The sequence below is a fragment of the Gorilla gorilla genome, chromosome 5 (assembly GCF_029281585.2).
Source record: "Gorilla gorilla gorilla isolate KB3781 chromosome 5, NHGRI_mGorGor1-v2.1_pri, whole genome shotgun sequence".
NCBI classification, from domain to species: domain Eukaryota; kingdom Metazoa; phylum Chordata; class Mammalia; order Primates; family Hominidae; genus Gorilla; species Gorilla gorilla.
In genome coordinates, this window is record NC_073229.2 from 40,986,076 (window position 1) to 41,011,725 (window position 25,650).

The 25,650-nt window shown below is 35.8% G+C and overlaps 1 long non-coding RNA gene across 1 annotated transcript in view; it reads left to right on the plus strand.

Annotated features, from left to right (window-relative positions):
• Window positions 1–25,650, plus strand: part of LOC134758655 (uncharacterized) — a 167,130-nt gene that overhangs the window by 47,959 nt on the left and 93,521 nt on the right. The gene's annotated exons all lie outside the window — the stretch shown is intronic.

Consider the following 25,650-nt stretch of genomic DNA (forward strand, 5'->3'; position numbering starts at 1 on the left):
AATCCATGAACTTCATGGCCAGGCTTGGTGGCCATGTAATCCCAGCACTTTGGGAGGTGAAGGTGGGTGGATCACTTGAGTTCAGGAGTTTGACACCAGCCTGGGCAACATGGCAAAACTCCGTCTCTACTAAAAATACAAAAAATTAGCCAAGGATGGTGGCACATGCCTGTAATCCCAGCTATTCAGGGGGCTGAGGCCAGAGAATCACTTCAATCCAGGTGGTGGAGGTTGCAGGTGAGCCAAGATCGTGCCACTGCACTCCAGCCTGGGCAAAAAGTGAAACTCTGTCTTAAAAAAAAAAAAAAATCTGTGAACTTTTGAACTTCAGACTATTCTAAAGCATTGAAGAAATCCCTGTGTCGGGAAAAGTACTCCTGTACAAACTTCTCCAGGGAATGGGATTAATAGTGGGAATACATTCACATAATTCTACAACGATTTAGTAATCTTGATATAAAAACCAAAAAAAGTACATTGCAGGCCAAGCAAAACACTGGTAAGCTGAATCCAGTGGTACATAATATTGTGACCAAGTCTAGTTTTCCCAAAGAATGCAAGGCCTTAGGATTAGAAAACTATAAATATGGCAAGCCTTCATATTAAAAGATTAAAGGAGAAAACCCACAGATGCAGGAAAAGCATCTGATATAATTCAACACTCTTTCATCATTAGAATTCTTCGCACACTAACATTAAAAGGGCATTTTCTTCACTGAATAACTGATGTCCACAAAATCCTCAGTGAAAAAGGGACCATTCAAAGCATAGTGCTAAAACAATGGTTTATTCTAGAAAACTGCATTTTGAAAAGCCTGTTTATTCTTTACAAAGTATTTGTCATGAAACTCGGAGCAAATGTCATAAATTGTGCTACAGAATCATAATCTTTATAATGGGATGTTGTCTGACCCCTGTCTAACTTAACGAGATGAATTCAATTAAAGGAGAAAGAAGCTAATCTATCCTTATGCAAGCAGTCAGTGCAAGAAACAGAAAGGATTGTTGTTTCGCACACTTGTGCTGATACTTCTTCTATATCTTGCACCTTAATTACTCCTGCTGTCAAAGTAGACAATATTGCCTTAGCCCTTGGTACTCTGTGGTGGGAGACCCAGCAGCACTGGCATCAATTGGGAGCTTATTAAATATGTAGAATCTCAATCACACTCCATCACAGACCTATTGAATCAGAGTCTGCATCTTAATAAGGTCTGAGGTCATGTATCTGCACATTGTAAAGCATGAGAGGCACTGCTCTAGGCTACTGATCTTCCTGCCTTCAGAAATACCATGAGGATCATTAACCCACACGAAGAATTTCACTTGTGGAATACAGTATATGATATTTGCTAATGTTTTCTGATTTATGTTTGTTTAAGGTATGGGAATTTGTTGACAACTTTCCCCATCATGGTAAGAATAATAGGTAACAATGATTAAACCATTTAACTGAGCAGAGCACTGTCTTAGCATTTTAAATGCATTTATTCACTTCATTTTTCCAACTCCCTTGTGAGTTACATTGCTCCATGGTACAGAAGAGGAAACTATACACAGAGACTTTATGTGACTTGTACAAGATGAAAGCTACTGAAAGCCAGAGTAAGTTTCGGAGCCAGCGAGTCCTATTCCCTGGCCTGCAGTATTAACTGCTCTTTTAAGCTACCTCTCTAATAAGATAAACATATTCTGAAACTATCAGATTCTTTTCACTTTTTTCCCTACATGTATTTGTATATTTAACAAAGTTTAATAGGTGGCATATATTAACTTTTTAACTATGTACTTGTTATTCTTTAAACATTTGCATTATTTACTCATTTTGTTTTCACAACTTTATCATTTTAAAACTTTATTGTTTTGTTTTACAGATGAGGAATTTTTTTATTCCTCCTAGAGTTGAAAAATAACTGAGCCCCAGAGACATTATTACTTGCTTAGCCTCAGACAAGTTATACATTAAGGAGTAAAAACTAGTAAAATAACCTAGCAGAGATTACTCTTATAGAGGTGTGAGTAGTACTATTCCTCTGTTCCAGAATTTTCTATTTGGCATACTCTTGAGCAACCTCATGAAACAACATTTCCTATTAGTAAGGTCAGGGATAACAACTCCTCAAAAGCAGTTTTAATTTTAAAATTCCTGCCTGCTCAACCCCCTGTGTCCATCTTCTAAGCTGTAGAACCAGCCCTGAAAACAAAGCTACTGTAATAAAGAATGCCAAAGTTTTGGGGGCGGTACGGGACAGAGGGCGAATGTTAGCAGAAGGCATCACCATATTCTATAATAAGGCTGTCCACTAGAAATACAGTGTAAGCCACATAAGTATTTTTAAATTTTCTGGTAGCCACATTGAAACAAAGAAAAAAGAGAAATAGGTGAAGTTAATTTTAATAATATATTTTATTTTACCCATTATGTGAAATGTTATTTTAATATAGTCAATATTAAAAATTTTTAGAGAGACACTTTGACTTTTTATACTATGTCTTTGAAATTGGCGTATATTTATAGCACATCTCATTTCCAATAGCCACATTTCAAATGCTCAGTAGCCACCTGTGGCTAGTGGCTACCATATTGGTGCACTGGGCAGCAGAGTTATAAAGGTTGTAAGCACCTGTGAAAACATAAAATCAGGTTTGGATAAAGATAAGGAAGGAGTAGGTCAGCAAGTATGTCTATTATCAAAGGAATAATCCTCAAGGACATCATTGTTCATATATGCTACCACTCTGTTTCTGTCCAAGGTTCATGCAGTGCTAATGCTGACATTCTTCCTCTTTTAAAAATTGGGGCTAAATAGCATATGATGCTTTTATTCTGATTTTCCCATTTCTTATTATGATCATAATTTCAATTAAAAATTATTTTCTAAATGATCTTCATAATTGCACAATACCGTGTATGGATTTTTGACCATTTTAAACAATTTTCTAGCCTCTGCTGTTTGGTATAATTTTTCTTATTATCAACAATACCTTGATAAAGTCCAGCTACAGAATTCTTGGTGCTCATGTCTGATTAGACATACACATTTTTAATGCCCTCCACAATATGACCAAATTGCTCCCCATAAAGATGGCACCAAAGGCAACTGTCACAGGTGCTCCTTTGCCACTCTGCCCGACTCTGTTGTACTTTGTGAAATATCTTTGCTACTCTAAAGGATGACATATTGGATTTTTCCTCTAATTTTTGTCTCTTTAAGTAAAGGTTAGGAGAAATGTGTGTGTGGTGGGGGATACAGGTCATTTGTATTTTTTCCTTCATGTGCTTTCTGTTTTTGAACTTGGGCATGTTCTTTACATATTGAGGGAATCAATTTGTTTTTAATTAGAAATGTTGTAAATATTCCCCAGTTTGAAGAAAGATATTGTGACACTTTTTGGCATTTATAATTAAATAGTAATATCTATCAATATTTTTTCAATTGGTCTATCTCTTCAATTATATATTTACAAAGAATTGTTTTCTTCCCCAAATTAAATATTAATTTATATTTTCTCTTTGCTTTTTTATTGTTTCTTTTTCTGTACTTAATGTCTCAACCTATCTGAAATTTATTTTTTGAGAAAGTATGTAAATGACGTGTAACTTTAAGGTTCTGAAAAGTATTAGTGGATTCCACTAGATACCTAAATATTTGTTAATTGCAGAAGCTCTTTGCTGCATAGAATTAGGTATTTAGTCAACTTAAAACAATTATTTCATTTTCTTACTATGTTTTGAGCCAGGTTTTGCATAAGGCCTGTGGGAGTCATTTCCTAAATCAGGCCCAGATGATGTAAGAAGTGTGAAGTTTAGAATTAACACAGTATTTCCTTTACTTGGTCAGCGATTGAGCAAGTTAGAGAAGTAGGGAGGGATGGGAGAGAGCCTCGTGAAAGGCAAATGTAGTGATGTGTTTTTGCTTTTTTTTTTCTTTTCTTGTATTAAAACATTTCTATACTGGCACAGTGTCTTTCTTTTTTATTTTTATTTTTACTTTTTTGGCCTGGCATGGCTTTCTTCATCTATAGCCAGCCCTGATAGAGCCTCTGTTTGCCCAGAATAAAGAGCCAAACCAGCTGTAAACAGGTGATAAGTGCCTCTGTGACCTCCAGACTTGATGTACCCAGAACCAGAATTACTTTCCAGAGTCCCTAGTGGAATTCAGATGTCCTCCAGAATTCTTACTTCCTCATGTTCCCCAACCCTCATGCTTCCCTAAACATCATTCACACAGGCACACACACCGCCCTCAATCCTTCAAATATCATTGTTCAGAAATACTTGGAGCCTTCTGCCAGATTTCCCTTTCTTTGCTTCCCTGGTCCACAAGGCCTTCCCATGAGAAGAGTCATAGCCCATACCTCAATTCAACTTTGTTTTGAATAAATGGATCCAGAAGAAATGCTTTACAATTCTTGGCAATGGATTTTTCTTCTTTCATTTCAAAGAATTTTTTTCTATTTTTATGTTCAATTGATACATGTAATTAAGAATCCATAAGTGAGTGAGTGAAATGCCTGTTATATAGTTATCATATTATTAACTGAAAGGCTATCACTGAGATATTAACCATACTGTTAATGCATAACTATTTAGCATTCTCTTGTGCTAAATGCATGTATGTCAGAAAACAGCACCGAAGGATTCCCAAGCACAAATCCATCATCATGTTTGCAGGTGTCATTTCAACAGCATCGAAAGGGCCAGTCCATCTGAGTATTATTTCACTTGCTGTCAGCAATATCAGCAGCATAAAGGAAACTAGAGTTAAAATACGAATTGTCTTGCTGGCATACATGGAAGGCACAGCCTTTCTCTGTCAGTGCCCATGCATTTTGTTCATATTTTCAGTAAAATGATGCAAACTTTCATTTAAAAAGCCAGTTGATAGAGCAATATCTGACTTTATTGAGACTGTGACGATGGAAAAAGCCATTCCTTCTGGATGCCATTCCTGGGGTTTATGCTGCACACCTCTTCAATAATTGTGTATGGCAATAACAAGTCAGTGGCTGTGTGGGATAACTGGCTCCTCCTCACTGCATTTGTGGGGAGTCAATCTGAGAATTACTGAGATCGAACAAAAGCCACAGCGACTGCAAGACTAGGCCCACATTGATCTAGTAGAAACAGGATGGATCTGTCAGGGCCAGGGAGAATGCATCCTGCTCCTGGTGAGAGAATTCTTTCCACAGAAAAGGGAAATAATTATTCCCTCCAATGAAACACTTGAAACAAAAATACACACACTCACAACGGATTCTAAGAGAACCTTGAGCATGGAACAGAAAGAACATCTTTTTCTTCTTTTGCTTTTTCTTTTTTTTCTCTTTCTTAATGCTTCTGGTAGTTCTTGCTTAGGAAAACGTTACAATGGGATTCTCTCTGGGTCTTTCTGCATTTCCCTCAGTCTGTCTGGGCATTTTTATTTTTTAATCAGTGTATTCACATTTCCAAGCCCGGTTTAAAAGCCTTCAGTTGAAACGGAAAGAGGCAGATCCATTTGGTATACATGAAGGAGGCAGTAATTGCATTGGAAAACCCCAAAACACACAAACCAGATCCAGCTGTAACCAAACATGTATGGAAAGCAGTGCACAGAATTTTCCATGGCCTGCAGCAACGATGTTATACAAACAGTCCCTGAGGTGTCTCAGCAGCTACACATGCCGTGGAAAGAAATTAGATATCAATGCTAAAGACTTACCAGATGGATATTCAATCAGTGCTTTTGTATAAAATTCTCTCTCTAAATTGAATATTGAAGAAATAGCTACATTTAACTTACAAAATTAACATCTTTGTTTTCTGTCATTCCTCCCTGACATGAATGCTCAGCGCTGAGAATGCTAAGGACAGAGTGCATGTTATACACATTTATAGGACACATGAAAATAAGCACTAAGGATAGCCCAAAAATAATTTGCCTAAAGCAAGTAGGAAGTAGATTATGAGAAAACGCACAAATGAATAATTATTTTAAATGCCCTCGATTCAAGATTTGAGATAACAAATTGCCTAATAAGAAACAGACTTTTTTTTTTTTAAAGTCACTGTCTACTTGCAGAATGCTGCAACTTTCTTCTAACAGTCTTAATGTTGCTGTCCAGATAAATACTCCTAAACTTTATGTTCTGATTGCACTAAATCCTGACTTTTCTCTTTCATTTTTAAGTCCCTTGATACTGAGTCTCCACCTTACCCAGATAAACATTTTTTTTTTCAAGATGGAATTTTGCTATTGTTGCCCAGGCTGGAGTGCAATGGCTTGATCTCGGCTCACTGCAACCTCCGCCTCCTGGGTTCCAGCGATTCTCCTGCCTCAGCCTCCCGAGTAGCTGGGATTACAGGCGCATCCCACCACACCCGGCTAATTTTTTGTATTTTTAGCAGAGACAGGGTTTCACCACGTTGGCCAGGCTGATCTCAAACTCCTGACCTCATAATCTGCCTGCCTCGGCCTCCCAAAGTACTGGGATTACAGGCGTGAGCCACTGCGCCCAGCCCTGGATAAACATTTATTCCTATCAGTCTATTCTCCACTGGGTACACTGTGTGCTGTGTGGTACACTGTGTGCTATTATTAGTACTGCTAGACATGGTTTCCTTAGAAATGCACTCTCTTTTACCTCAACATGTTCAAAGTTTGCCCAGCCTTAGAGACCTCTATAATTACTCCAAGCCTCAGTGATCGCTTGTCTGAAGTTTCCCACTGTAGAAACAGTTCTGGTATTCTTTAGGTTTGGGGTCTAGGATAAGGCATTCTCAATTTAGACAATGCAAGATGGCAGAGTTGAAGGAATAGCCAGCTTAAAATATGTAAAAATAGGCACTGTTAAAAATGTGGGACTAGAGTTAGTATAGATGCTATAGTAAGAAAACTGTAGAAAATTTGTGACCAAGGAAGAGCTTGAGCCATCTGCATTGTGCTGGAGTTCAAAGAGGAGATTGGAAAAGAGGAATAAATTTGAGTTTTCAGAGTTTAATCTATTGTAGACTATGCCCAAAGTGGTGTAATCAGAAGAAGTTATTCTGGCTCCTACCTCTTTTATTTCACTGTCTATTGGAATTAGCCATGATACCAATGGGCGTTGATACCCAGTCACTTACAATGGCTGTAAGTCCACACATGGGTGTGTGGGTTAGGATGAAATTGTGTACAGCTACACACAGAAGAAATGTTAGGAGAGACAAGAATCTATAAAGATGGGGGTTTCAAATGGAATACTCTCGAGATTCTTATTGTGACCTTAATGGCCCCAAGTAATAATGGTATTTCACATTATGGCATGGACTATAGGCTCACTGGCAAGCAAGTCAGAGTGATTATCATGTATACGTGTCATACTGGAAAACAAAACAGGTATTAGGGGATGAGATCTATCTAAGTTGAATCAGGAGTGCCAAATCATAAGCGCTACATTGTAAGTCATGAATTCTTAGCTAATAATAGCTATTAGTTAACCATACATCTTCATTTGCTCTAAGCAGTTCCAGTTGATACCTTTTGTCCTTGTGTAATATTGGTAATACCCTTCTATTCCCAAAGTTATTTCTATTTGCAAGATAAATAATGTGACCACATTACCAGTCCTTGTTGAGCACTTACTACACAACTGGTAATGTTCTGAATGTTTTATGAGTTAATTTCTTTGAACTGCAAAACAGCCTTGTAAGATAGGTAGTAAAATTATTTTTATGTTTCAAATGAGGAAACAGAAGCCCATGAATTACCTTTCAGATGGTCATACACTATGGAGGTTAAGGCAGCTGAGCCTTATAGGACACCAGCTAGAGAATTCAGATAGATTTTGCTGAATTCTAACAAAGAATTATTGAGAATAGATTTTAAATTATGTTAAATGTGTAGTAGGGAGTTAGGGTCATTGGAGATTTTTCCCCAAAGTTAAGCAGATCTAAATATTTAAATAAATGACACCCAATGATTTATAAACAAAGACCTCTATGATACTCCCACAAGAAGACCACAGATACTTGGAGGAGGCTGGGGTGGGAGATGGAGTGAGTAGGTTCAGCTACTAAAAGGAGCTGGAGCAGGAGTAAAAGTAGGTTGATCTCTAGAGCCCATCAACATAACTGCACTGCTTCTTGGCATAATAGAGAGTATCTTACAGATCTTTAGTTTCCTATAGGTGCTAGAAAATGAAAATGTTTAGAATATGGTAGAAGTAGTCAAAAATATAAGTACTTTGGAGTAATTTGTCTTAAGCAAAGAAATACGGTGAATTAATATCTATACACTTCTGGGTAGCTGTTAACCTCAATGAATTTAGTAGCTATTTGTAAGATATTAGCAATGGAGTTGTTCCTTTGGGTACTGTAATTGGCTCTCCTAAGCCTGCTTATGAGATGTGTACTCATAGGTGTTCAATAAATTCTTTATTGGAATGATTTTTGGAAGTGATTAAATTTATGCGCACATATATCCATGAATAATCTTGCCATAACAAATTTGCTTTTAAAAACTTATAAAGATTTAGCAGCTCAATTTTAACGAGTAGCGCATTGGGAATGAATTACGTTTGTTAAAGCAACGGTCGATAATATTTAATAATCTGGGGGCCCCAAAACCATGACTATTCTATGCAAGTTTGTTCTTGTCGTGAGAGTGTGCAGTTGTCCAGGTCACAGTCATTCTATTTACATAAAATTCTCCATCTTTGTTAATGAGTACATTCAAAGTTTATGCATCATCATGGCGTTTCTCAGAAAGTTTTGCTTTTCCTCCAGAATGGTCTGTAATTTGTTGGCTGCCTGCTTTGCTTAATGCCAGAGGAATGATTTCCACGTTTCTGCTTCATGCTGCACATTTTCAACTCCTACCTCAATGTTCTGTGCTTATTTATTTATTATTTATTTTTGTCTTTTTCTGACCTATTGCGTCTGTGTTCTACCCCTACTTTGGAAGTAGACTTTACAGTTTTGGTCAGAATAGTAATTTTCTGAAGAGGGTAAAAAGCTGACAATGGATTTACCCAATGGGAGGAACATAAATGTCATTGTGTTGTCTATGTAATAACATAACCATTAACCTTGTTTGCAAGAATTCAGGAACACCGGCCAGGCATGGTGGCTCAAGCCTGTAATCCCAGCACTTTGAGAGAGGCCAAGGCAGGCAGATCACTTGAGGTCAGGAGTTTGAGACCAGCCTGGCCAACATGGCAAAACCCTGTCGCTACTAAAAATGCAAAAATTAGCCAGGTGTGGTGGCATGCACCTGTAATCCCAGCTACTCAGGAGGCTGAGGCAGGAGAATTGCTTGAACCTGGGAGGTGGAGGTTGCAGTGAGCAGAGATTGCACCACTGCACTCCAGCCTGGGTGGCAGAGCAAGACTCTGTCAAAAAGAAAAAGAAAGAATTCAGGAACACATATAACAATCTATAACAATGTAGCTTTAATGAACGTTTATCTTCTGTAAATTATAGTGCTTATAAATGGGCATTTATACAGATCAACCTAATGCTTTATTAGTAAAGCATTCTATTTATTTTTGTCTTATTAGTAAAGCATTCTATTTACTAATTGTCATGTTACTATTAAATACCGTTATATTTGTTTTTAATGCATGAAGTAACAATGTCCTTGTTTCCTCAACTCCAGCATTGAGAGCACAGTTCCTCTTTGTCATGTCTTTAATGTGTGAAGATACAATGACCTGTGGTACATTATGCTAGAAATGATTGACACGCCAACATCCATCCCCTTACTTCTGTTAATACTCCAACTCTCCTTCCAGGTATCACTTCTCATTCATGAAGTATATATGTTTCAAGGAAAGTGGGTTAACCCTCAGCCTCAAAAGTGTGTCCTGGTTGACCCATGTAAATGTGAGCAACCTAGTATCCCTTACTACCACAGTAGATTCAAGTTGGTAGCATCAACATAGCCATTAGGACTTTTGTTTTATAATGATAAAAGGTAAAACCTTGGAGGTAATTCAAGATATCCTATGCATTTTTTTTCCTCCTTACTAACTACTTACAGATAAAACAACAATTTAAATATCAGAGGACATCAGCAAAATGAATGAGTAGCAGTACCTAATACTTATCTAACCCCCAACCCTCCAAAGAAAAGACCAAAAGAACAAATAAAAAACTACATTTCTACAAAAGCATTTGAAGTAAAGCACTGAAGTACAACAAGGGAGTGGTTAATACCTCGTGAAATGTGGAGACTCAGGATGGCCTCATACAGAAAGCAGTGAAACACTGAGCCACTGCTGCCCATCTCTGTCAGGATCAGCACAGAATAGGAGGCACTTTACACTCTGGAAATAAAGGTAAGCAGGCAGCATCCAGCAGCCCCCATTAATGCTGTGGACATCTTCACTCTTTGCTGCTTTAAAATACGGCAGTCCTCAAGGGCCTTGAGCCCAGTTTGGGGAGCTTCCAGGAGCTTGCATGGCTGCACTGGCCAGGAGAAGGAGCCCATGTTGTGCCCCCTCCCCTTTGTGACCCAAGCTGCTGCTGCACATGCCATCTTGTAACTGAAACCAAATAATCTGTCTACTGCTGAAAGTATTGACAACAACAGATAGATGGATAACTCAATAGCAAAAAACAAATAATCCAATTTTAAAACGGGCAAAAGATTTGAATAGATATTTTTCAAATGAAGACATACAAATGACCAACAGGTATATGAAAAATGCTCAACATTATCAATATGGTTTGGTTGTGTCCCCACCCAAATCTCATCTTGAATTGTAGTTCCCATAATCCCCAAGTGTCATGGGAGGGATCCAGTGTGAGGTAATTGAATCATGGGGGTGAGTTTTCCCATGCTGTTCTCATGATAGTGAATAAGTCTCACAAGCTCTGATGGTTTTATAAAAGGCAGTTCCCAGCACATGCTCTCTTGCCTGCCGCCATGTAAGATGGGCCCTTGCTTCTCCTTTTGCCTTCTGCCATGATTGTGAGGCCTCCCCAACATGAGAATGGACTAATGCAATCACTAACCATCAGAGAAATTCAAATCAAAACTACAATGATATATTATCTCATACCAATTAGAATGACTGCTATCAAAAAGACAAAAAATAACAAATGATGCCATGGATATGGAAAAATGGAAACACTTATACACTGTTGGTGGGAATGTAAATTAATACATCCATAAAGGAAAACAGTATGGAGGTTCCTCAAAAATTTAAAAGTAGAATGTCCATATGACCCATTAATCCCACTATTGGGTATACATCAAAAGGAAATGAAGTCAGTCTGTCAAAACCAGGCACAGCAAGAAAAATACCACATAATCTCACTCATATGTGGAATCTAAAAGAGTAGATCTCAGTAAGTAGAGAGCTTAATAGTGGTTACTAGAGACTGGGGAAAGAAGTAGAGAAGGGGAGATGGGGAAAGGCCAGTCAGTGAATACAAAGTTATATTTAGGTAGGTGCAAAAGTAATTGCAGTCTTTGTAATCAAAGTCATGGCAAAAACCACAATAACTTTTGCAGCAACCTAATAGGAGGAATAAGTTCTGATCTCTACTGCACAGTAGGGTGAGTATGCTTCATAGTATTGTATTGTATATGTCAAAATAGCTAGGAGGGAGAATTTTGAATGTTCTAACCATTAAGAAATAATAAATATGAGATGATTAACATATGAGATGAAATATTCTGATTTGATTATTATACAATGTGTACATGTATTAAAACGTCATGCCAAGCCCCATAAATATATAAAATTATCATGTGTAAATTAAAAACTAAAGAAAAAATTAGATATCCGATATATATAGAGAGATATATGTAGATATATTTGTATATTTATTTGAGAGCAAGGCTGTATAGCTGTAGTAGCTGCCACAAGATATAAAACTCTCTGAAAGCATTTTCGGCTTAGATATATTTGTATATATGTGTAAATACATATATATAGAGAGAGAGTGTCAAATATCTATAAATGTGTGTGTGTGTGTATATATATATATATATATGGTCAAATATCTCTACAAATATATCTAAGGCAAGCCTAAAGTACTTTCAGAGAGTTTGGGATATATGATGTACAGAGATCTACACATCATATATCCTAGATATATTTGTATTACTAATTACATTAGAAGTAAATAAACTAAAATTTTCAACTAAAAGAGTGATATTATCAGACTGAATAACCAGACCAACCAAGTACTTTTTAAAGTGCTTTAAAAAAGCACTTTAAATGTACAGAAACAGACAGAGTGACAGTAAGAGGAAAGAAGAAATGTAATGTGCACACTAAGCATGAAGAAGATGAGGTGGTTACATGACTTTCAGACCAAGTAGACATCAAGAGAAGTTGCATTACTAGTGATAAAGGGAACAGTTCATAATGATCAAATGACTGATTTATCAAAAAGCCACAACAATCATAAATGTTCATGCAACTAAAAATAGTATTTTAAATATATGAAAAAATGAAAGAAGGGTAAAATAGGCCAATCTATAATCGTAAGTGGAGATTTAAAAACTCTCTGTCAGTAATATCAAGAAAAAGTAATTTATAGACAAAAAATCAGTAAGGGTATATAAATGATAGTAAAAGTCAAACAATGCAGTCAACCAACTTGACCTAATTGACATTTATACAACATCATAACCAATTACAGCCGAATATACATATATTTCTTTGTGAAATGGTTACCATGACAGATTATATGTTGGGCCATAAAATAAGTTTTAATAATTCTCAAATATTATAATCTTACAAAGCATGTTCTCTGACTTCTACAGAATTTAAATAGAAATCAACAACAACAAAAAAGATTTCTAGAAAGCTACCAATGCAATACAATGTTAGACCAGACAATTTTAAATAACTCACAGGTAAAAGGAGAAATCACAGGATTATTAATTTCACACTGAATAATAAAGAAAAGGCAAGATCAAAGTTTGTGAGATATAATTATACTAATGCTTAGAGGGAGAGCTGTATGTTTTAATGCTTGTATTAAAAAAAGGAAAAGTTTGCACAAATGATAAGTTGGTGCATAAGTACTTGCAGTTTTTGGCATTAAAAGTAATGGCAAAACTCTCTCTGTGTAAATTACTGAGGGAGAGTTTTAAATTTTCTCTCCTTTATTTAGCTTGCTAAATTGTCACATTAGCAAGCTAAATAAAGGAGAGCAAAGTTAACCCAAAACATATAGAAGAAAACAAATAACAAAGAACAGAAATCAATGAAATAGAAATTAAAGAGAAAAATCAATAAAGCCAAAACTTCTCAATCCAGAATTCTATATGCAGATATATTCTGCTACCCCAAAATTTAAGGAATGTGTCACCTACAAGACTGCGCTAAAAGAAATACTAAAAGAAACCTTTCAAAAGACTATTAAAATGAATAATCCCAAGAAATAGTGCTTAGAAAAGAGGCTATAAAAATGTACATTACCAATCTCAAGATTAAAAGAGAAAATATCACTTTTGATTTTGCAGTTGTCAGAGAATTACATTATGAATGACAGATTATCAGAACAACCTTATAAAAATAATTATGACTATCTAAATAAAATGAACTTATCCCTTGAGAAACACTACTGAAACTGACACTATCAGAAATAGATCTGAATAGCCCCATATTTTTCAAAACATTTAATTGAAATTAACAAAACATTTCCCAGAAAGACATTGCAAACCCAGCTGTGCAGGTGAATTTCAGCAAACATTTAAGAAAGAAATAAGACCAATATCACCCAAATATTTGCACAAAATAGAGAAGCAAAGAACATTTTCTAGCTCATTTTATAAAGTCAGCATCACACCAATATCAAAACCTGACAAAGACATTATAAGAAAAGGAAAGTTACAGGAAAATATTTCCAGTTAATATACTTCTATATTCTAAGAAGTTATCTTAGAAAATTTATCTTGTATACTTAAAGGCTAAAGTCAATCAATATACTTAGGACTATTTCAAGGGACTTAAGACTTTGAATTCTAGATTGTCCTGTGAAAGTTCTGGTTTGGTGCTTAGTGAAAATTAATACTGTGATGAATGAATTTTATAGAAGTTAGTGTTTATTATGATAAGCTCAAAGTAAGACCCTAACAAAAGAAGTCAGGCTGGGAATCTTCCATGAACAAGGCTTTGTTAATAGTCTCAGTTCGTTGTGGGAGATACTGTCAGGTAGGTGGCAATGGTGTTTGTCTGTTGAGGGGTGCCACGCCAGATGGCATTCACTGCACTCTGGTTACATGGTTCAACTATATCTATATATAAGAAACCAGTTTAACCATATATGTATGTAACCAGTTGAACCATACATATATATTTATACTCTTACTGAATTTTTGTCTATGTATAATATCTATATAATATATATAAATACATAATGTTTTATATATCTATAAATTTCCTTAAGGGAGAGATTCTGCTTTTTAAAAATATATATCTTATATTAATATATAAAATAAAAATATACATTATACACAGTGTATATGTGTGTGTATATATACATTATACACTATATATACATAGTGTATAATGTATATTATATATATTATACATAGTGTATAATGTATATTATATATATTATACATAGTGTATAATGTATATTATATATATTATACATAGTGTATAATGTATATTATATATATTATACATAGTGTATAATGTATATTATATATATTATACATAGTGTATAATGTATATTATATATATTATAGTGTATAATGTATATTATATATCATACATAGTGTATAATGTATATTATATATCATACATAGTGTATAATGTATATTATATATCATACATAGTGTATAATGTATATTATATATCATTATACATAGTGTATAATGTATATTATATATCATTATACATAGTGTATAATGTATATTATATATCATTATACATAGTGTATAATGTATATTATATATCATTATACATAGTGTATAATGTATATTATATATCATTATACATAGTGTATAATGTATATTATATATCATTATACATAGTGTATAATGTATATTATATATCATTATACATAGTGTATAATGTATATTATATATCATTATACATAGTATATTATATATTATACATAGACAAAAATTCAGTAAGGGTATAAATGATAGTAAAAGTCAATGCAGTCAACCAACTTGATCTAACTGATGTTTATATAACATTATGCCCAATTACAACTGAATATACATTTGTTTCTTTGTGGAATGTTTACCATGACAAATTATCTGTTGGGCCATAAAATAAGTCTTAATAATTTTCACATATTATAATCTTGATGACATATATATTTTATATATGTGTGTGTATATAGTGCTTTAGTGATACATAGGACTATATATACACATACAGATATATTTAGATTTATATATCACTCTATCACTCTGAAACTAGACTAATTTATATTCTATAGAACCTATCAATACTAGAAGATGTTTATGTATTGTTTGTTTCTGCTTTTCCTCCTATTGCAATGTAAGTTCCTTAAGGGAGAGATTTTTTTTTTTTTAATGCATATTCAGTGCATTGAAAAGTCTTTAGCACATTGAAGATGAAAAATTAATACCACTTGAATGAATGAATAAACATATAAATGAATGTGAGGTATGTTTTCAAGTGCTAAGAATATAAAACTGGAAGAGAAAATTAGAAGCTTGGCATAGAAATATAATATTTGTATCTTTTTGCAAGCCTGCACACAAAAATATGTTTTATTAGTTGTCATTGTCCTGAAAATGTAACTAAAGTTTTTATATTTTCAAAAACCTTTGTGAAGATAGAAGTACCAGGACTGGTAATATCTTTACTAGAAAACAACTTGTATTAGTCTGTTTTCACACTGCTATAAAGAACTGCCCAAGACTGGGTAATTTATAAAGAAAAATGGTTTCATTGACTCACAGTTCAGCATGGCTGGGGAGGCCTCAAGAAACTTACAATCATGGTGGGAGGGGAAGCAGGCATGTCTTACATGGCGGCAGGTGAGAGAGCGAGAGAGAGACACACACAGAGAGGGAAAGAGAGAGGGCGGGAAGTGAAAAGGGAAGAGCCCCTTATAAAACCATGAGATCTCATGAGAACTCACTCACTATCATGAGAACAGGATGGGGGAACCTGCCCCCATGATCCAATCACCTCCCACCAGGTCCTTCCCTTGACACAGGGTGATTATGGGGATTACAATTCAAGGTGAGATTTGGTGGAGACACAGAGCCAAACCATGTTACACCTTAATGTGTGTTAACCTACACAAACAGAAAACTGATCAGCACCTAAAAAGGGTTATGTATGGTCCCACCCCAAAGGTGGAGAAAATAGCCAAAATAGAAACATGGAAAAATACTCAAGATAAAAGCTTCATAATTTTTCTCAGGGCAAATTGTGGATGAGAGTATAATTAAATCTAATGTCATTAGGATTTTATTGAAACAACGAAACCCCTTTTCCCTCAGCCCTTAAGACTGCTGTATTATGCAATGACAGTTTCTTAAAATGAAAAAAGATCAATCCCACAAATTTTTTAAAAAAATCAACTATCCAATGGGAAAGAGACGGATTACCATTGATTGCATCCTGCCTGTGTTAGAGATGATGGATGGCTGCAGTCACGGCATTGATCTCTGCGAACAGGCTTATACTGTCTTGCATGGCTTATTATGGGGCCACCCACTCAGAGGATGCATACATACACAACAAATTTCACATTTTACCTTCTATTAGGGTCTTTTTGGCTATTCTTTTGCTCATACGACTTTGTGTCACAAAAATTAAGCATTGTTACTTGCTTTTAAAAATTTGTTCCGATAAGATGAATATAAAGAACTTTTGGACAGACAGTGCTGTAACAGCACGTGAGAACAGCCATATAAATGATCTTCTGGTAGCGATTGTAGTTTGTTCCGAAGTGAAATGCCTGACACTCATCTTGTAACTCATTCAAATCCTTTATATTTTCAAATAACCAGGGAACATGTGAGATATTTCAGGTTTATTCCAACCTGCACCATTTGGGGATGATAAATATTAGCCGTTTAGTTGCAATTTATACACTATATGAAATAATGCTTATATAATTTTTTGATTGATGATGACTTGTTAGTTTAGTGGAATATATTGTGACTTCAAGAAGACAATTGTCAATTAACTTCATTTTAATTGTATGTCCTTCCTTGAAAAAAAAGTACTTCAACCATATCTACTGTTCCAGGAATCACAGAACTCATAACAAAAGCCATTATAGGTTCTAAGATGTATCTACAGTTCTATTGACGTGTTTACTGATGCAGAGGTTCAGTTACACAGCCACCTCTTTTGCTTACTGACCTACTTGCTAATGAGCAAAACAACCAAATGCACATTTAGGGGGTGCTTGTTGGAACTATTTTAAGCATTGTGATGCCAAGTAAACAAGACAAATGTTAACTTTTCTTCATAAGCATAATAGCTGTGGTGCTGTTTACACAGAATAAGGAGGACACAAATTTGATGAGTACTCATAAATAGGAAATATATATCTTTTTAATAAACTAACCTAAGTCAATTAGGCCATTCAGCTGATATCAAGGTTTCTTTCTTTGTTGTTTATTATTATTATTTTTGTTTTTGTTTTGCAAATATTAGTAAACTAACCAGGGTTAAAGGAAGGAAAGGAGTACCTTCTAAAGAAAAGAACTCTAATTGCAAAGTTTACCACATGTAGTAACATTTCTTCATAAATATGTATGGAAGAGTCATACAAGCTGTTCTGTAGTTTGAAATAGTCTTTGACCTTGACTTTGATCACATGAAACTGCCCCTTGAATGAATGGTCTTTCCTTAGACAACAATAACAACTAAAAATAACTAATAATTGACCTTTTGGCATAGATTAGTATTAACTAGCACATCTTTTTGATACATTTATTTGATACATTTTGATAGTAACATATTTAATGCTCAATTATGTTAAGCTGGATTACTGAATAGACATAATAGTTCCACACTGAAAATTTTCATTTGGGGGCACAGTTAAACAACATAGCCATGAGTTACCATCTATCTTGTAAAAAAGTATACAAAAATCAAAGTAAATAGAAACAAACTTCCCCAAGACTCTCTGACAGTCTTCTTTTTTTCTCTGTGTGACACTGGGAAGACAACCTACTATTCTGTTGAGTCTTAACAAAATTAACCCTAAATTTCTGAGAGGTGAAGCCAGCCGGGCTTCTGGGTCGGGTGGAGACTTGGAGAACTTTTCTGTCTAGCTAAAGGATTGTAAACACACCAATCAGCGCCCTCTGTGTCTAGCTAAAGGTTTGTAAACGCACCAATCAGCACTCTGTAAAAATGCACCAATCAGCACTCTGTGTCTAGCTAAAGGTTTGTAAACGCACCAATCAGCACTCTGTAAAAATGCACCAATCAGCGCTGTGTCTAGCTAAAGGTTTGTAAACCCACCAGTTAGCACTCTGTAAAAACGGACCAATCAGCACTCTGTAAAATGGACCAATCAGCAGGATGTGGGTGGGGCCAAATAAGGGAATAAAAGCTGGCCACCTGAGCCAATAGCAGCAACCTGCTTGGGTTACCTTCTACCCTGTGGAAGATTTGTTCTTTCTCTCTTCACAATAAATCTTGCTGCTGCTCAGTCTTTGGGTCTGCAGTACCTTTATGAGCTGTAACATTCACTGCAAAGGTCTGTGGCTTCACTCCTGAAGTCAGAGAGACCACGAACCCACCAGAAGAAACAAAAAACTCCCGATGTGCCACCTTTAAGAGCTGTAACACTCACTGCAAACGTCTGCGGCTTCACTCCTGAAGTCAAGTGAGACCATCAACACACCAGAAGGAAAAAACTCCGGACACATCTGAACATTTTGAAGTAACAAACTCCAGACACCCCATCTATAAGAACTGTAACACTCACCGCAAGTTTCCGTAGCTTCATTCTTGAAGTCAGCGAGACCAAGAACCCACCGGAAAGAGCCAATTCTGGACACATTACCATATGAGAGAGTAGAATGGAGCATGGGACTGGAGTGTCAGCCATTATTTGGAACTGGGTCTGAAATTAGGTGATAGACAAATGGTGCAAAATAGTGAATCTCCAACTTTGGATAGTCAATTTTGAGCCCACTTTGAGTATAGTCTCATGAACCATCCGTCTGAGGAAGAGGGCTCATATACAGAAGAGGGTAGTAGGGTTACAAAGAAAAGAAAACGTGTGAACACAAATGCATTGCTGGGAAATAGTAAGGCTGGTCCAAGAGACGTTGGAGAGGCCAGTTTGTTTGTTTGTTTAAATATTTCTGATGCAAATTGTGAGGATATCATAGTAAACAAAGGATCTGATGCATTCAGGGTTGTTGTAAAGATTATTAAGGTACATAAAGCACTGCAGTGGAGGCTGGCCATTCATAAATGTTAGATGTTATTATTAAAATATGAATTTTTACATCATCTGGATTTTTCATGGATAGGCCCATGGAAAGGTCCAGGAAATTGAGGAAATATCCATTGAATTATCATATCAGTAAAAGCTGACCTGCTGGTAGTTTGGCAACTAGAAAACTTTTTCTTTTTGAGACGGAGTCTTGCACTGTCACCCAGGCTGGAGTGCAGGGGTGTGATCTTGGCTCACTGCAAGCTCCGCCTCCCGGGTTCACACCATTCTCCTGCCTCAGCCTCCAGAGTAGCTGGGACTACAGGTGCCCACTACCATGCCCGGCTAATCTTTTGTATTTTTAGTAGAGACAGGGTTTCACTGTGTTAGCCAGGATGGTCTCGATTTCCTGACTTCGCAATCCAGCCGCCTCAGCCTCCCAAAGTGCTGGGATTACAGGCATGAGCCACTGCGCCCAGCCAGAAAACATATTAATAGATCATTTATGTTTACTATTTTTATAAAAAACTTGTTATGATAAACTAGCAATTCAAGCATGTAGATCTCTACTAAGGAAAAAGAGAAACCTTTATTGGATGCCTATGTTGCAGGCACAGTGCTAGTTGAGAACATCTACACTATCAGCTTTTTTTATTTATAGTGTACTATCTCTGAGGTAGAAAATATTACTACCATGTTTATGGGTGATAAAAACACCATGATTCAAGCTAAACAGGGCTACTTACACAGTATCAAACAATTGTCCTTTAAAATTCAATTTTAAAGCTTTTAACAGGTGTGAAACATCTGAATTTCTCACTGAAAACAGGAGTTTTTATTGACTTTCTATCATATAAATGCTGTTGTACCCTAACTCTGAAATGTAACATGACTAAATCAGTACCTCTTTTCTAAGGAGTTATACTATATATATATTTTTCTTTTCTGGGCACTATGGAGACATTTTGTCATATTTACATTACTTTCATGTCCTTGAAGAATGTAATGATGGTGTTTTTCTGAAAATGAGCACTGCCTTTTTTGACTCAGATGGCTGAGTGTAATATGGCTATCATCCCTCCATGTAACACTCTTTTTCATCAGGCACTGAGTTCTTGATGGAACCCATAGAAAGTACAGCGCCTACCTTCAAGGAGCTTCTTTTTGCCTGAACATAAACCAATTTGTTTCCTGGTGAGCAACTCTTCTAAGTCTTATAGCATTGAAATTGATCAGTCTCATCTTAAAAGGCTTCTTTTACTCATAAGACCATCTGGAAACCAAGAGATGTACACGTAAGTTACATTCTAATGAGCAGAGACAGGCTCACCACCAGAAGCTTGCTGATAGAGTGGAAGACTGGCAAGTGCTGATGTTTACCAACAAACAATATCCTTTGTAATGGGCTTATTGGGGGGGGGAGTAAAGATTGGCCACATGGATGCACTAACCTGCCCCTCCCTTTCAAAATAGTGATGCTTGTCCTGTAGGCACTAATCATCCTCTGTTGTGGTTAATTGGAGGCACATAGTACCACTGCTAGCTTCTTGCTGTGATAAATATTTAATCACAGAGGGGAAAGCTCCTTTTTGAGAAGACACATCAGTCTGCGCCTCTTGAAAACAGAACAAAGGGCACTGTTACCTGGAAGGAGCCTTCACTGCCTAGTCCAGGGTTGAGAAAGGCCCACCTAATTACTTCTGCTGAGAAGCAGCAGTCTCCTTCTCACTGTCTGTCTGACATTTAGACATTTCTCCCCTCACCTCTTCCCGTTGGTGTGAAAAGGAACTGAATACAAAATGAAAGTCCACTTTACTAGTGAATTTCCTACCCATCACAAAGTTAGGCCATGGATATGTGGTGTGTCACTCTAACTGTGGCATTTTTCTCTCCAATTAAAAATAATGGATGATGTTGGCCTGTCAGCCTGCATGGTATTCCTGTAGGGAGAAAATTAGTTGGTATCTCTATAGAGCTATTGTCCACTAATTTGAAGTTCAAGGTCTGACTGCGATCCATCTCTATGTCTCCCCGCGTTTCAGTGTGTCACTGAGAATCTGTGTTTCTCATGGGAAGACTCTGACAGGCACCATTATAGGTGAACCCATTTTTCCTGGAACAATTTTTATGCAAACTGGGAGTGAAGAAAGATGATCACATCTTTCAATTACTCAACTATATTTCCTGGAACAGTCTTCTGAATTTGTTAGTAGCTACTTCATCACTGAGATGTTAATGTATTGTATTGGCCAATTTTAGATGACAATTACATTTTGAGAATAGCAACAAAAAAATTTCTTAATATATGAGACATTAGAAGAAAATAAAGAATATTCAGCCACCATTTGGTCAAAGGGAACGAACTATTCTACTTACGTGTGTATGTATGCTCCTTATACATTGATTCCTCAATTTGGAGAAGGATATACAAATTTTTGGTTTGTCCTCTATTGTTAGCAGAAAAATATGCTGACAATTTTAATGTTGGATACAAATGGTTGAAGAGGTACAAACTACATTTAATTAAATCTTGTAAGCCAAAGGTGATTTTTAATAGTTAAAAACATTTCATTCCTCTCAATTACTCCTACTTAGCCTTCAGGGTCCTCTCTTCCAAAGGGAGTGCTATTGCTGAGGCAGACAACTTTCTTTGAAGAGAATTATGTCTTGGGTTATAAATGGAGTCAATTTTAACTACTGTTTGAAAAATCACCATTATATCCTCATCTCTAAAGATAGCAAAACAAATCTAAAAGCAATATAAAAGGAAGAAAAAATAATAAAACATTAAAAGGATAAAGCAAATTATTTCAAGATATAACCAATAACCACAAACTCAGCAGTATTGCAATAACTAGAATACAGTTCAGATAGAGCATTGTGAATGGGGAGTCTTTGACTATGTCTAACTAAATATATAGAGGTTTTTAAACTTTATATTACATAACAGTTCTTTAAAAATGTATTGAATTACCCTCAAGCTATGAGCTACAATTTCAAACATATAGCATGAGTAAAGATAAATTTGCAATAAAAATGTCTTTAATCATTAGTTGTGTTTTCTTATATTCAACAAATATGTTTATAAAGTTGTAGCCAAAATATCTAGATACTTATGTTGCTTTAATTTATTTAAAAATTATATCTTAAACATTTCTTCATGTTCTTAAGGGTCCTAACATTTAAGATTTACTTAACAAAACTTAATTTTCATTTTTTCATAAGTACAGATAATTTCACAGTGAATATTTGTTTATAAGTATTATATATCTTCTTCAACTTGTTAATGTTCAGGTAGATAGCCTCAGATAAGACCTTATAAATTTAAAATCTATCTCAAAGTTACAAGAATATAATAACCTTGAATATTATATTCTTGAATAACAAGAATAATAAGCTTGAATATTAGAGGCTTGTGCTACCTTAACTACCACCTGAGAAAATATTTTTTAAAAATTGTGAAATTGAGAGAGGAGGAAGGAATAAACTGGTTAGGCAGGCAGTTAGGATGGGTCTTCAGTTGAGTTATTTCAAACAAAAGAACAACCTGCAGGCATAGATAAGGGAACTTGCACAGGGAGGCTTGCCTGAGGCATGCCCACAGCCTCATAGGTAAGAAAGGCTACACAGAAGATTTACCCAGACATGCCCAAAATGGAAAATTTTGTCCCCTCACACATACACAGTAAGGGGAACAAAGCAATATGGAGTAACTCAAGCTAAGGGCACACATGCATACTAGGAGGATGGGGTGGAGCTACCAGAAATCTGCACATTATGCAAATGAGATGCCTAGCCCTCGTTGGTTTCTTATAAAAGCTTCTGTATTCAACTGTGAAATGGAAACCCTTTTTCAGGACCCCTCTCTGTGGCAGACAGCTTTCTCTCTTCTGATTATTTAACTTCTGCTCTAACCTCACCCTTGGCATGTCTGCATCCTTGATTTCCTCGGCCGTGAGACAGAGAACTTCTGGTGGCACCCCAGACAATGAGGCTGTTTCAAAATGTTTAGAAGGGGATAATTATAGACCAATTGCTTTGTGGATTTTTCCGCTGTCTTTCTTAGTTTTAACAGACTAGTGAAATATTCTATGTGAGACAAAATCAAGTAGCACTTCACAGCAAGCAGTGAAATATTTTTGTTCATGAGTTCCACATTTACTCTAAAAACATCCCAAGAGCAGGAACATAGGAGAGTAAATCTACCTACTTCAGTTGTCTAATTTTACAGAATAAACTGAGGCCCAGCTAAGAGAAAGGTCTTGTGAATGCTTTGTTCCCTGCTTCCCAGTTCATTAGTCTTTGGCCTGTAACTATATTATCCCTTCAAAGAGGGCAAAAAAAACTAATTTCTGTAAAAGAATGTGGTTTAGTTTTCATTGTGTTTAGAAAAATCAGGCTATGGAGGCTTTGGATTAGATATGAGTCATTAATGCAGTAATATTATAAGAAATATGACAATGACACAGATAACAGCAATTGAAACATCTTAATATTATTTGATTCATAATGATCACAATTGAATTAGGATATAGTAGCTTGTTTGTATTCCACAATTGATCTATAGGGTACATCCATGGGAGAAAAATAAAAGTGATTAATTGTTGAATTTTCCTTACAAGTTAAAAAAACATGTTAGCTTCTATTAAGCTTGGAAATAACAAAACTGTGGCTGGTTGAGGGTGAAGACTTAGGAAGACTTCAAGTATGAAAAGGATGACTCAGAAGATATAGAGCTGTTACATATTCCTGGGAAGACCAGAATAGGAAGTGAATTTGAAATGGATTAGAAGGGACTTAGGTTAGACATAACAAAACATTGTGTAATCGATTTGAAATATAACTTCACATTATTTTTATGTGCTATGAAAATGTATTCCCAGGAAAACTGGAAAAGCCAAAAGAAAAAAGGAAAAGGACAATATCTGGCTAAAACATTAGCGTAGATGTCTACAAAAAGAGAAGTTAGAGAATTCTGATTTCCCTTCCAATCCTGTAATTCAGATTTTCAGTGACTAAAAATGCAAAATCTCCAGGCTAAGCATATCTCTCTTAAGATATAAGTCTTCACATATTTAAGCTTAGAGCAATAAATCACATGCAGAATCCATACAAAGTCATTTAACTCAAAAATAGAGTGGTCTCTACTTTTTCAGAAATTGGTTAGAACAAAAACGGAAAGGATTTTAATGTATAAAGTGAGAGGTAGTTGCAAGGAAAATGACTTATGGCATGTAAATGCAGATTTTTATGATACACACATTTAGTAGATGGATTTATAATGTAGAAAAAGTTTCAGATGGCATTTAATCTTATTTAGTTAAATAGGATATTGAAACACACTATTTTTTTATTTTACAAAAGGAAAAGCATATTAAAAATAATACCTTTGAAATCAGACTCTCTTTTTCTAGATTAAACTAAAGTTAGATAATATTTTATGTGATACCAATCTGTTGCCATGGTTAACATTGCAAAGGGGAATTGAAATGGAAAATTTTCAAGGAGACAGTTCTTTGGTGACATGATGCTCTTCTAAGCCAGCATTGTATTTCATTTCAAAACCCTCTCTCCACTCCTGCAACTGCACCGTTACCACAGTCTCTTTGGCACCCACTATGCCAATAGTGTAGGACACAAGTACGTAATATTCTAGGATGGAACTACAGGAAATCTTTATTAGTTTCCTGTTTCTGCCATAAGAAATTTACCACAATCTTAGTGGCTTAAAATAACATGAATTTATTATTTTACACTTCTGGAAGTCAGAAGTCTGAAATAGTCACATGGGGTTAAAAATCAAGATGCTTCCCTTTCTGGAGGCTCTAGAAAAAAAATCCATTTTCTTGCATTTCCCCCTTCTAGAGTCTGCCCACATTCCTTGACGGTGACTCCTTTAAAGCTCAGCAATGGTGTGGGCTAGGTCTTTCTCACAACATGTTACTCTGACCTCTTCTCATTCATGCCTCTCCTGTTAAGTATCTTTGCGATTATATTGGGGCCACCTGGATAATTAAGAATAATCGCCCATCTGAAACTCGGTGATTAGAAAAGTTAATTTCATTTGCAACTTTAAATACCCTTTGCAATGTAACCTAACATATTCTTAGGTTCTGGAGTATAGCACATGGGTATCTTTGTGAAGGAGGGGCATTGTTCTGCTTCACAAAGTCAAAACGGCGTGCATGCGTGTGTGTGCGCAGGCACACGCACACGCACGCACGCACACACACACACATACAGGAAACTGAATCTACAAATAAACTTGGGGACCTTTCTTTGCCACAACTTTAGATAAAATAGGAGTTCCTTTTGCA